The following is a 15,000-nucleotide window of genomic DNA, read 5'->3' on the forward strand; positions in this document are numbered from 1 at the left end:
AAATTTCTTAAAGAAAAGAACATGCAAAAACCAGTCCCAAAACTGGAACATCAACCTTCAAAATCAATTTTTGATTTCTGCAAATGTGAAAATCAAAAATTGAAAACTGGGACAAAATAGGTATGAGGGAAGGGGACGGCATCACCGGAAGTGGAAAAACCAAGATGGCGGCAAGATGGTCGAACGACGTGTGCATTGCGTGATTTCATACCGCTTGGTAAGCCTTTCTGTTCTGCCCTGTTCCACCAGCATACTTAGTTTTTTGATACTCTTTAATGGTGCTCTTGGTTACAATTGGTGTGCAGTGCTCGAAATTAGCGGCTGTCCTGTCATCTGAGAAACAACGGACAACCCAGCCAAAAGTAGGAAATGAGTTAATCATAAACTGCATCCTATTTCATTCTCACAAAACTTTGCCCAATGAATAATGTAGTTGAGTTGTGTTCTTTTTTTAAATTATGTTCTTGAATCTGGCTTAATTTTTTAAATCTTTATGAGCATTCAAATTGGGCACTTGAGTCAAGACGTCTGAAAACTACAGACTAAACTACAGACCTATCTCTAACCTATGATTTATCGCTAAGGCTATTGAGAAGATTGCAGCAGATAGACTGAACCGCCATCTTGTCAACAACGATCTACAAGAGCCTTTGCAGTCAGCTTACAATTTAACCCTAACCCTGCATTGCTAAAAGTTCAAAACCACATTCTCTGCAGCTTAGACAAAAAGAACTGCGTCATTCTTTTGCTACTGGATATGTCAGCTGTATTTGACACAGTTGGCCATCAAATACTGCTTGCAAGACTCAGCGGCCGTTTTTGAATCAAAGGAAAAGCACTGGCATGGTTCTCATCCTATCTTGAAAACAGAAGCCAGTTTATACGTGTTGGAAGCGATTCCTCGAACTGTTCATATCTTCCTCCCTATGGCGTTCCCCAAGGATCCGTGCTTGGTCCTCTTCTGTACTTACTATACACTGTACCTTTGAGTGATGTCCTTAAACGGCATGATATGTTATATCATTTCTATGCTGATGACATCATAGGGAGCCCACACAAACAGTGTGTCTGTTTGTATGTTCAAAATATAAAGAAATGTATGGGAAATATTGAAGAGTCCTAATATCGTAAACTTACATCGAGAAATGACTATGTTAAAGCTCAAAATAACCTCAGTTGTTGTGTATTGTCATTTCTGCGGCTAAAAATGGTGAATTTGAGCGATTTGGTGGGTTTTCCGTTGACTGTTACTACACGTCCTTAGAAGGAGACAAGGGTGGAAAGCTCAGTTTCGACCGCTCCAGCGTCAAGCCAATTTTCACCCAGAAATTAGAATCGCCCGTCTTTCAAATCGAACACCAGATAAACTGAAAGGTTGATGCTTCTTCTTGTGCCATTCAATCGAAGATCCATTCAAAATCCAAGCACTAAACGCCAAATAATTTTCGAGAAATGCAGCTTTCGAAGCGACCAGCATCCGCGGCCGGGATTTCGTGTGCCAAGGAGCAACCGTCACGCTGTTTACTCCACACTGATTGGATGTTGCTAAAAAATGCATCCAATCAGTGAGGAGCAAACAGCGTGACGGTTGCTCCTTGGCACACGAAATCCCGGCCGCGGATGCTGGTCGCTTCGAAAGCTGCATTTCTCGAAAATTATTTGGTGTTTAGCGCTTGGATTTTGAATGGATCTTCGATTGAATGGCACGAGAAGAAGCGTCAACCTTTCAGTTTATCTGGTGTTCGATTTGAAAGACAGGCGATTCTAATTTCTGGGTGAAAATCGGCTTGACGCTGGAGCGGTCGAAAATGAGCTTTCCACCCTTGTCTCCTTCTAAGGACGTGTAGTAACAGTCAATGGAAAACCCACCAAATCGCTCAAATTCACCATTTTTAGCCGCAGAAATGACAATACACAACAGCTGAGGTTATTTTGAGCTTTAACATAGTCATTTCTCGATGTAAGTTTACAATATTAGGACTCTTCAATATTTCCCATACATTTCTTTATATTTCGAACATACAAACAGACACACTGTTTGTGTGGGCTCCCTATGATGACATCCAGATTTACCGTAAACGTCCATGTATAAGCCGCATCCGTAGATAAGCCACACCCCGAATTTAGAAGCGCAGATTTTGGAAAAAAAATGTAATACAATAAAGTTTGAAGTTCCAGTAACGTTCTATTGCTATAAACCAACAAGGACAAACAATCAAGGTTTCACCATAAGTTGAAATTCCTTCGATATTGAAACAAAACGAACGAGTGCTTAGTAGCTAAGCGTTAAATATGGGGAGGAGTCTGGGCCAGGGTCTGGGTATCATGACTACGTCTATAAAGATCCATGGATGTACCCGCAACAGGCGAAAAAATTCATGCTGAACAAGGAGCTTGATATTGCGGTCGACAAATGTGCTGAGAAGGTGGTCAAGGACAACGAAACAGTCGGCCATTTACCTCGCGAGTACTCGCGAATTTTGTGGTATTTTATCGCACGTGATGGAAAGATACGCGTGGAAGTGACTGGCCGAAGACGTCACGGCAAACAGCTGTGCGGAGGAATGGAGATTCCTTGTAGGTTGGTGTTTACTTGTTCGAGAAAAGCGAAAATTAATCGCTTGAAAGAACTCTTGGAGAGCAATATTCGCCGATAAACAGTCGAAGACACAAACGGCTCCTTTGGGAGCCACCACTCATTAAAAAAGTCAATGAACAACAGCAACATGCTCTTAGTTTCTTTTATGTTTCTTTACTGAGATCTTAAGAAGTTGTATGAATGTTAATTAGGTTTTCTAAAACTCCAAACACAGATGTATCCATGGATAAGCCGCACCCTTAATTTATGGCTTCAATTTTGTGAAAAAAAGTGCGGCTTATACATGGACGTTTACGGTATTTGTCTTTTCACCCGTCATGTCCTGGTGAACCCGAATATTCCAAGTCTAAGGTGTAAACGTGTATCCTAGGCTTGACATAAGAGTTGGATGACAGCCAATAAACTGTTACTCTATAACAATAAAACTGAGCTCTTGGTGCTGCATGCCCGCCATTGTCCTCCTCAGCAGCTAAGCTCCTATTACGCAGGCAGGGAATTAATTGTAGCTACTGATTCAGCTAAAAACGTCGGCGTTAATTTTGATAACACCTTGTCAGTGAACAAGCATGTGAACTCCCTTGTGCATAAATGTTGCTGCAGTTTTCCACACACAATTTCTCCAAGCTATGCATACATTGTTCAACTGACTTGGTTCTTCCACTTTCGGTGTTGCTGTCCCCTCCCCTCACACCTATTTTGTCCCATTTTTCAATTTTTGATTTTCGTATTTGCTGAAATCAAAAATTGATTTTGAAGTTTGATGTTCCAGTTTTGTAACTGGTTTTTGCATGTTCGTTTCTTTAAGAAATTTATGCAAATCTTTTCACGTTTCCATTTTCATTAAATCTGAAGCAAAGGAAATCTCAACTAAGATAGAGCTTCATCGCTTAATTATGTAATGGATGCAAGGTACACAGACCCAAGACGCTCCCATTTGACAAGTAAAATCATCTGGCATGAGACAGAGTAAAAACTGCCAAGTCTCACTCCCTGGAGTTAGTGGGTTAATTAATCTGGAGTCCTTTACTACCCTTCGACGTATCTCTAGCCTCTGTATGCCTTTTATTTTGGAGCTGCCATGCTATTGTACATTACAAACAAAGGACTGACAGAAATATCCAACAATAATTATTATTTATTCCACAAGCCTGCATTGGTATGAAGTGATACATGTATAAATTATGATTATAGCCAACTTGGCGCTACGCACCTCATTGGCTGTAATTATCTAATATCCAACAAACCACAGTGGAATGACTGTTTTATTAAAAAAGTAGAAATTTTCTTTTAGCTCCTTTTTAATATTGAGCTGATGCATACATTTACCATACATGTATTTGAAGAGCATGTTATATTAGCTCACATACCACTTCTGAATTGCATTATACATTGATCAAGTGCTTAACTTAATAGGATATTGTATTCTACTTTCTTTAAAGGACGTGATAGGGAAGGTTGGAGATGTACCATCAAAGGCTAAGGGGTAGAAGATAAAGGTATCATGCAAGAGGAAGGTGGAAGTTCAAAATGGAGAGAGGAGGACAAATGTCATCTTGAAGGTGAGATGAATTTTTGACTTAAAACAGCTGACTAAACATTTTGGGAATTTGCGATTTCAATAAAAAAGATGCTTTGATCAGGGCTTTTACAGTATCTGTTAACCTTTCCCGAAGGCATTCTTCAATCTGATAAATTTAGAAATGACAAATGGAGTAAGACTATAGCTGAAGATGAATCCTTTTGGATATATCAACATTCTATGAACCCCACTGTTGTTGGCTTTTGTAAAGAGGGCAAACTGGAGTATGTGTACAGCTACTGTAGGAAAAACTTCTTCGGACAGACTTCCCTGAGAAACTCTTGAGGGTCAAACAAAACTTTTCAGAGGCAGAACACTCAAACAATATCCTGTAGATGTATATAACATTTTATGAAAAAAGCTTTCAAATTTTATCTCCTTTTTGATATTGAGCTGATGCATACACTTACCATATTTGTAGAGCATGTCATATTAGCTCACATACCATAATGGCTAGGCCATTGAAAACTTCTGAATTGCATTTTACATTGATCAAGTGCTTAACTTAAAAGGATATTGTATTCTACTTTCTTTTAAAGGACGTGATAGGGAAGGTTGGAGATGTACCATCAAAGGCTAAGGGGTAGAAGATAAAGATATCATGCAAGAGGAAGGTGGAAGTTCAAAACGGAGGGAGGAGGACAAATGTCAGCTTGAAGGTGGGATGAATTTTTGACTTAAAACAGCTGACTAAACACTTTGGGAATTTGAGCATTCTTCAGTCTGATAAATTAAGAAATGACGAATGGAGTAAGACTATAGAGTATAGTTGAAGATGAATCCTTTTGGATAGATCCAACATTCTGTGAACCCCACTGTTGTTGGCTTTTGTAAAGAGGGCAAACTGGAGTACGTTTACCTGAAAAAACCTCTTCTGACAGACTTCCGTGAGAAACTCTTGAGCATCAAAACAAAACTTGTCAGAGGCAGAACATCCAAACAATATTCCGTAGATGTATATTTCAAAAATACGTTGCTCTGTTATACATGAAAGTAATTACAAGTGTAACTGCGTGTTCGACTCTTTTTTTACCGCTTAACTGCTGACCGACTAACTTTTTCACACTGTGTGTAAACATAATTTATTGTAAGCACCCTTTTTGAACAGGTGTTTGTACAGGCAAAGCTGCTTTAATTTAATTTCAAAATAAGATGAACTGTCAATCAAATTTTAAGTGAAGTGTGACATACACATACATGTACAAGTATCACAAGATTATCTAAAACAAAATAGTAAGAACAACTATTGCAAAGTGAGTGGAAAGCTATTTCACAGAGAAAGAAAAGCACCACAGAAAAATGTCCTCGAAAACTACAGACTGAGTACATGAAGCTGACACAAAAATGTTGGGCGGGTGACGGGTGACGATCTTGCTATAGCTGCCTGATGACCAAGAGAATGCAAAGAATGAACTATGTAATTCAATACCTTTCATGGGAAAACCAAACAAGAAAACACCTGTCAGGAGCTGAAGTATAAAAGCAGGCCATAGAGGGATGTCAGTGATGTTAGCAATCACATTTTTCTACTGGTCGGACAAATTATGCCTAATTCAACTTTTTTAAAGTCTCTTTTGAATGGAGTTTTTGTTTTAAAAAAAATTGTTCAATTTTTAAAACTGACCTGTAGCTACCACTGTTTCCCGCGAAACCACGAAACACTCATTCCACGTGTCACACGCCTGCGGGTCGTGAATATGTCGCTCACAAACATACTGGAAAATTTTCCACAGATAACTTAAATGCCAGACCAATTGTTTAGTAACGGTTGACGTAAAAAATGAATCGCAATTTCTACGCAAAAACGCTCCATTCAATGGCACTAAATGTAACGTTTGAGCCACATTTAATTTAGTAGGACTAAATTAAACTGGAACATTTCAGGTATCTATGCTAATGTTGGGAAGTTTTCTGAACATTTGAGGAAATTAGAAATGTCACGTTTCAAACAGCAGTTTGATGAGACTATCTTACTTATTTCACCGCCACCCATGGAAAAGTGCTGCCAGGAAAATATTTGTAGGTGAAAATGAGGAGATTAGCAAGGTCACGTGTGGAAAGTTTCATGGTTTAATCGTAGCAAAGTCCTAAAACTTAGCATGGCGAGGTCAATTACAATCCTTTTGATTTCTGCCAGTGCTGAATCATACAGATTCAGCAAGCCATGCTGGATAGCCTGATAATCATAATCAATCATAATCATAATCATAATCATAACAATAATAATAATAATAATAATTATTATTATTATTATTATTATTATTCCTTTTTAAATGCAGCCACCTAAATTGTAAAATTTTCTGACAATCCTTATGGGTAATAAATATGTTTTCCTTCACCTTATCTTAGTGATTGGATAATTTCCAAGTGAGTTCAGCATTCCAAATGTACTGTAACTTTGACCATTTTTTGGCTTTTTCAGTATTTACACTGCAAGTAAATGGGGCAAATATGACAATAATTTTGTCAAATTAAAAAATTAATGTCATGAACAAAGTAAAATTACAAAATGTAAGTGTTCTGATTTTATGTCATTGCACCTACAATAGTTACTTAACTTGAAGTTAAGGCAGCTCAAAAGAGTAAAGTAGAGTAAAATACTAAGTCTGGCCAGTTTAGGCTGGTTTGGACGTCAAAGGGTTAATGTTAAAACTACTTGTTTCTGAAAACCTAGTATTATAGCTATGCACTTGTGTAGGATAAAGAAATAGGTTAGAAATGTTTGCCGGCATAATAGTGGAACTGAATTCAGTATTGAAAGTTCAGCGAGAGGATATTATTATGTAGTGATTAAATAACGGGATTGCATGAGATCTGTATGGAGCAAAGTGTATTAAACGGAGAGCACGTTTTTGCAAGATTAGTAATTTGTCCAGGTTTGTTTGAGCAGCTTGGCCACATACAGCAATACCATAAGTTATGTAGGGCTGAATCAAAGACTGATATATGCTTAGTAAGGTATCAGTGGGAACAAAGTGTGTCAATCTTGAAATAATTCCAAGAGATAATTTGCTGATGTTTGAGGAGATAAATAATATATGTTGCTTCCAAGTGAGGTTTGAATCGATGAGAACACCAAGGTATTTAACATAGTCCTTCCTCTCTAGAAGAATTAAGGAATTTTTATCATGATCTAAGAGTTTTATGGTTACGTCAAAATTCATTTATTTCTGGTAAGGCCGAAAAATTACAAAATTAGATTTCTTTGTGTTGAGAGATAATTTGTTTGCCGTTAGCCAATTACATACATGTATGCTGGTATATCAGCATAGAGAACGTTAGTATCATCAGCAAACAGGAAGAAATTCAATTGATTAGACGAATAGGAAATATCATTAATGTAGAACAAAACAACAAAGGACCCAATACAGAACCTTGTGGAACACCACAGGAACTACCGGTAACCTCAGTATTAGAAATATATGGGCTAACTTGTACTGTTTGCCACGTCTGTTTTTAAGATATGAGCAAAACCAGCTATTAGCTATACAGCGGAGGTACAATATGGAGGGTACATATACACTAACTATCGTACACACAAACATAACACTAACACTAACATGCACATAGACGTGACAACTACAGTGTATAAGGTAAACTTGAAAATACAGCTAGAAAGAATATGTAATTTTTTAAACATTTTCGTAATATTTTAAAATGAACCTATTTACGAAGAGTATCATCAATATAATTTAAGATAATGTTCCTTAAGACTTAAATTTTGAAAGGGAGGCAGTTTTAATCTCTTCTTTAATTGAATTCCAAATCATAGGAGCTTGAAATCTTACTGTATATTAAATTTGCCATAGTTCGTTTTAACCCTGGGAAGGTAATAGGATTGTTTCGCTGCAGATCTTGTATTATATTGATGAACCTCACTCACTTCAGAAAAGAAGGTATCAAAAACAAGAGGTAATACCGGTAATCTATTTTTAAATCGATACATAAATAATGCAATATGATAGGAGACCAGGTCATATAGTTTAATAATATTTAATTTTTTAAACAAAGGACTTGAGTGCTCATCGAATTTTGAGAATGTCATGTAGCGCAAAGCTTTTTTTTGTAAAACAAAGAGAGGTTGTAAAGTAGTTGGATAGGTGTTGCCCCAGGCAAGTATTCCATAGATTAAAAAAGGGTATATCAGAGCATAATATAAGCTAATTAAGATAGTGATGTCTACATAATAGCCAATTTTAGATAATATTCCAAGACCTCTCTTTAGATTTTTTGAAATATACTTGACCTGTGGTTTCCATGTTAAATTTGAGTCTATAAAAACACCAAGGTATTTAATATATCTTTCCTGCTTCAGACACACGTTATTTATCATCAAGCTGAAATCGCTAGTTACCGGTAACTTTTTCTGAGGAGGGTTAAATATGACGAAACTTGACTTTTCTATATTTAGTGAAAGCTTGTTAGAGCAGAGCCATGTATTTACATTATTTAATTCAGCGTTTATGTTATGTTTTAGAGCATCAATATCTCTATGCCTGTAGAACAGATTGGCATCATCAGCGAATACTGGTAGATGAAATTCTAGAATTTTTGAGCAATGATAAAAATCATTAAATTAATACATGGTAAAAACAAAATTGGCCCGAGAACTGATCCTTGAGGAATACCACATGGGACTGTGACAAGATCGGATGTTACACCATTTACTGTAACCTTTTGTTTACGGTTTTTGAGATATGAATTAAACCAGTCCTTAGCTATACCTCTTATTCCATAGTATTCAAGTTTATCATTTAGAATATCATGGTCTACCGTATCAAATGCCTTGCTAAAGTCTAGAAATAATCCACAAGACAGATCACCCTTATCAGTTATACTAAGAATTGCATATAGTCAGTTGAGTGTTTAGCTCAAAAACCAAATTGTCCTTTAAAGAATACTGTTTCTCTTTCTAAAAAATTTAGAAGCCTATTGGATATAAGTTTCTCTCGTTCTTTGTTAAATATAGAAAGTAGGGATAATTAGATAATTAGATAATTAGAGAGATTGGTCTGTGAATCGTTTTTATAGATAGGAATTGCATTAACAACTTTAAAGTTATCTGGAACAATCCCAGATGAAATAGAAGTGTTGAATAAAGCTGCTAATGGAAACGATATAACACTTTAAACAATTTTAAGGATGAAATGGTATATGAAATGAATCATATATGAACTGCGGATGTGAAATCAAGTGAAGCTATGATCTTTGCAGTTATGAACGCAATTTTTACAATTGCGTAGAGAAACCTGAAAAAAAAATTGCGTTTGTAACTGCGAAGATCATAGCTTCACTTGATTTCACATCCACAGTTCATATATGATTCATTTCATATACCATTTCATCATTGATTCATTCATCACGGGAACATTTGAACCCACAAATGACCAGCTCCCAACGTCAGTGGCTTCATAGCTCAGTTGGTTAGAGCGTCGCACCGGAATCGCGAGGTCACGGGTTCAAACCCCGTTGAAGTCCTGAATTTTTTCAGGCTTCTCTACGCAATTGTAAAAATTGCATTCATAACTGCGAAGATCATAGCTTCACTTAATTTTAAGGATATTTACTGGTACACTGTATGGGCCGGCAACTTTGCCAGATTTTAAGTTTGAAATTTGAGTTTCAATCTCAGTAGGAGTAACAGGAAATAAATAGAAATTATTGGTTGAAGGATTCTTAAGATACTCAAATGGGGACTTGTTTACTTCAGGAATTAAACTAGCCAAATTAACTCCAACATTTGCAAAGTAATTGTTAAAAGCATTTGCCACCAGTTTTGGGTCAGTCAGTTCAGTTTCATTTTGGACAATTTTCACAGTTTTCTGGTTAATTTTCGCTTTAAAATGAACTATTTCTTTGATTCCGTTCCATATCTTTTTGCCATTGTTAATAGCCTCTCTTGTTGGCCAGTGTCTTCTTGTTTGGAGACAGGAATCCCTAGAATCTCCACACATTCACGTCGTGAGTATTGCTCCATATCATTACAGGTACATTGTAATTTTCTCACTTGTGAATCTAGTGCCTTAACTGTTGATTTTAGGAATTCATTCTCCTTAGCAATTGTCTTGTTTACTGCCTCTTGCTCACTTAACTTTTTTAAAACTTCGTTGTACTTCTTGCTTGCATTATCAATGAACAACGTCAGCTCAGTGATCTCCGCTTTCAAAGGAGCAAGTTATTCATCGAGAATAGTTCGTAGCGTGTCCACAGTAAGGATATTAGTTGTCATAATGGAAAGCAAAAGCACACATAACGAAACATATACATAAATATGAGAAATCTTGGTAATTTATCACAGAAAGAAGATTACCGCCATATTGCTTCCTGACCGCTGACCATATGAGACAAATTCCACGCCTACTATAGGAGTAAAACATTAGCAGAGACAAAGTAAGGGATAGCATGAGATATATTACTAGTAAAGAACATTAGCCGAAGAGCTCATTTTGTAAGATAAAGATATTCCTCAATTCCATAGTTAAAGTATATGGGAAAGTTAGAGAACCATAAGTTCCGATTAAAGTATTTTAAGGTACAGTGCCTTGATCGTGCAATAATTTCAACAACTCTGCGAATTTTAGAGGTAATGTAATCAATACCGGTATGTTATTTCCATGTTCAGTTTTTATCGATGAGCACTCTCGGGAACTTTGCATGATCTTCGCATTGAAGAAAGGTATCACTGTTAGAGGCATTATTATCTATCCTTCTAATCTGATAGTTAAGCGTCTTGGTCAACTTATTTGCATTTAACCAGTCAGACTTTTTGTAATTTGTTGTTGATTACACTTTCTAGTGACCTCAAATCCTTGTTAGCATACAGCAGGTTTGTATCATCATCAAATAAAATTAAAATAAGAAAGCTTCTCCGAAGAATTGTAAATAACATTAAGATACATCAAGACAGGTAAAGGGCCCCGAACTGACCCCTGTGGGACCCCTGTTAGCATATTTCTGTTAGATGAAATTTGATTATCAATTTGAGTAGTTTGAACAAGGGCCATTTAAGTACTAGGATGAAAAGTAATCATTTTCCGGGCCCACTATACTGTAATCAGATAGCTTAGTTGGGAGAATTGAATGATCCACAGTATCAAAAGCCTTTTTAAAGTCAAGGAAAATACCACAAGTGAATAATCTGTTATCCATATTTCTTTGAATGGAATAAACAATATCCACAATTGCATGCTGAGTTGACATATTCTCACGAAACCATACTGGCAATGATACAGAAGTCCATTTGATTCAGTACAAGATTTTAATCTGAGTCGAGTGAAAGTGAAAGAAGAGAAATGGGGCAGTAGTTACTAGGGTCCGTTTCATCGCCGCCCTTGAAAATGGGAATTACTTTTGCATGCTTTAATTTGGATTGATAACCCTGACAGAAGTATTCAATTTATTTGTGTCAGTGGTAAAGGGAGTAACCTAATGCAAGATTTTAATACACAAACAGGACAGGAATATGCATGTAAGCTGTGTAAGCAAAGTTTCAGTTTAGAGTTCCATGGGAGTGGTTGGCTCAAAGAAGAATGAATTAGATGGATTATTGGTGGAGAGATAATAAAAATTGGCAGGAGGTACTGATGCTGCAAGTGTTTGACCCACGGAAGAGAAGAAATTATAACACATTCGACAGTGCTACAATAGGTTTACAGTTTTTATTTCTGCTGATGAACTGATTAATCGTGATCCAAGTCTTTCTGCCATTGGTCATACGTTCATTGAAATAAGAGTGATAGTATCATTACTTCTTACTGCATCAAGTGATTGTAAGTATTTTTATTGCGATATAGTTTATATTTATCATAATTTCCAAATGCAAGTACATGTAGAGCGTTTGTTATTAATTTTTTATTGACTTGAGTAGCCCCCTAGTATTCCAAGATTTAGAAAATTGCTTGTCTTTGCGTTTAGAGAGCGGTCGAAGGGGCGCATGCTTGTTGATTACTTTGTTATGGCTGTTGAAGAATTTAGAAAAAGCAGCATCTACATTATCTCCACAGTTTATCAAGGCCCAGTTGATGTGAGATAACTCAGAATGAATGTTCTCTTCTATGCCTCTGGAAAATTCCTGATACATAATTTTTTTTTAGGTAATTCCTTTACCTTGAAAGATTTGATAATGCAAAACTGAGAATACTGATGGCTTATATCTGAGATTATATTACCACTCATGATTTCCCTACCAAATTGGTAGAGAGATACAATATGGTTTCAATGGATCAATTCTTTATTGTGCAACTCTAAGAACAAGAGTGTTTCTTATCGTTTTTGTGCAGCTCCTCTCTTCTGTTTTACATAACATTTTGCAGTTGATCTGGTACATAGAATCTGATGATGTTAATCCATTCATCCCAGCAGTGGCACCCATTGACAATTAAAATCATCTGGTGTTAGACATTGAAATCTCGAAGTCTCGCTCTCAGGAGTTGTTGTTAATCCAATGATCTCACTTGACGAGTAAATCATCTGGTGTTAGACAGAGTAAAATCTACAGTGTATAAGTATCAATCTGAGGATTGAAAGGATTAGGCCAAAAAATGCATTGAGTATTCCTTTAATGAATCCCAAAGGATAACAAAAATTTTGCCCAGGATATTTATGCTTTATTTTAAATTTGAGTGCTGTGGACTAGTTTAGACACTGTTCTTGTTTCTGGTATTTTTTTTTTTTTTTACAATACTTGAGTGATGTTCTTGCTACAAGTTGTGGATTTGACATTCTGTATCTTTGGATGATAAAAAGCATTATTGTTTTTTTCACATGTCAGTGCCATAATTATTCATCAGTTAATTAATTAATTTTAACACAGTCTAGTTAAATGAATTTATACTGTGGCTGTCAATTAGTGGAGAGATATGTACCATTAATACCTTGAATGTTAAGTTACAGGCCATGATTGTTTACAAATTCACTTAAAACTTCAGCAGTATTCAGCTTATTGAAGAACTTAGGAATAATAACTTGTGAATGTTAAGAATCATACTTTATCGGGCAAGTTAGAAAATAACATTATTATTATTATGTTCTCAGAACTCTTTTTAATCTACTATTAGGTAATTACTACAGTACACTACTAGGGATATTAGGACCAATTTTATGCAGAAATAAATTATGATCGATGCTGCAGGTGTGGGTAAATGCACAAGCTATGTTGAAGCATTTAACTCTGGTTCAGAGCTGGGGTTTTTGGAGTGAAAAAATAATTCCTCATTTGGACATATTATATCCAAATAAGGAATTATTTTTTCACTTAAATGCTTCAAGTTCATGAGCTTCTTGTAATAATATTAGTAATAATTCTGTTTAGTATTCAAAACTGTACTTACAACCTTCCTGGGCATGGACGTAGATTAAGCCAGCCTGCCCCTTACACTAGTGTCAACTGGTTATAGATAATTTGTTATGTTGCTGGTCGACTTTGGGAATCCTTCCAGAATTTGGTTATTACAGCTTAAGAAACATGAGCTCAACTGGGACAAATACCTTCAAAATCTCTTGCAGTGACTTGAGCAGTTGTGAACCTGTGATTGCACTGCACTAGCCCTATCATCTGAGAGCTGGTCACTTGCCAGTTCGTAAATTATTATATCCTGTAATAATTTGATGATTTGCATCTGATTTCATGGCAGCCATGTTGGTGTACAGAACAATGCAGGGAATTTGATTTTATTATTATGTAAAACTTGTGGGGCCATTTCCTGTTGTTTTGCACCAACACAGATGGTGTCTTGAAAACAAAGACCCGTAAGACTTGATAAGGAAGAAAGTAATCGAAAACCTTCAAGTTGGCTAACCCTAGCCCTGGGGCTATATATTTGATCTCTGTAGTAAGTAGCCATAGTTAATATTGAATGTTTGTATTGCATCCCCCTTTTTCTTTTTACTATGTGTTTTGTATATTTATTTATTGCTTGATCTAATGTAAAGCATTCTTTTGTTGACACATTTTACAATCGGGATCGGCTAGATATAGTTTTACATTTGATGCGAATTAAAGGAGATCAGGAGAAGTTATACTGACAGGTAATTTATATTTTGTTTTTCAGAGTGCCTGGAAGACAAAGAAACCAAAGTAAACACCACGAAGACGACGAGGACAGAAGCAAGGAAGTCAAGAGTCACTATATAGGCAATAAGGTAGAGCTTTAGGTAAAAGCGCCTAGGTTGGTATTCCGCGAATTTTTCTTACACCCGAAGACGTTTTGAATCAAAGGGACTCGATAAGCGCTTTTATTTTTTTTTTCGCGTGGAAACTCCACGCAAGCCATGGTTGCCAAAGGATCCAAGGAAACTGCAGGACAACGATCTTCAGATTGAAGTACGACTACGAGTTCTCAGTTCTCTGAGTACGCTCATTTCGGGAAATTTCTTCTTTAAACGTAATGCGCGTGCCCACTGCAGAAAACTCGTATTCGTACTCGAATGTGAAGGTCGCTTATATAACAGACTGAAATTTACGCAAGGTCTGAACAGTGGTTACTTACGTAAAGTTGTACTATGGCTGAAATTGGGTTTTATAAATAGAGTTAATGATGTAAATTGGCCACTGTACAGAGATTCTAAGAGCCGACGTTTCGAGCGTTAACCCTTAGTCAAAGCGAATTGAGGAATTATGGGTTGTGTATAGTTTTAGAGTAGGAGCTACGCTATTGCTGGTAACATGGCAACGTGAAAAATAGGAATACACATTAGTTAAATGAAAAACGTTCGTAATATCGAGGGTGCCCTCCCCACGGTTTTCATTTAAGTAATGTGTATTCCTATTTTTAAATATTTCTATTTCTAAATAATTTAATTGTTTGTGTAGTGAAAATAATAG

General features: G+C 36.4%; 1 long non-coding RNA gene across 1 annotated transcript in view; it reads left to right on the forward strand.

Annotated features, from left to right (window-relative positions):
* The window catches only part of LOC138030208 (uncharacterized), a 21,553-nt gene that overhangs the window by 6,050 nt on the left and 503 nt on the right, over nt 1–15,000 (forward strand). The window contains exons 3-5 of the long non-coding RNA XR_011128049.1: nt 4,039–4,158; nt 4,718–4,837; nt 14,228–15,000. The exon at nt 14,228–15,000 is cut by the window's right edge and continues 503 nt beyond it. This is a non-coding gene — a long non-coding RNA (uncharacterized lncRNA). The remainder of the gene's footprint in view (nt 1–4,038; nt 4,159–4,717; nt 4,838–14,227) is intronic.

The sequence above is a fragment of the Montipora capricornis genome, chromosome 13, assembly GCF_036669925.1.
Source record: "Montipora capricornis isolate CH-2021 chromosome 13, ASM3666992v2, whole genome shotgun sequence".
Classification (NCBI taxonomy): Eukaryota; Metazoa; Cnidaria; class Anthozoa; order Scleractinia; family Acroporidae; genus Montipora; species Montipora capricornis.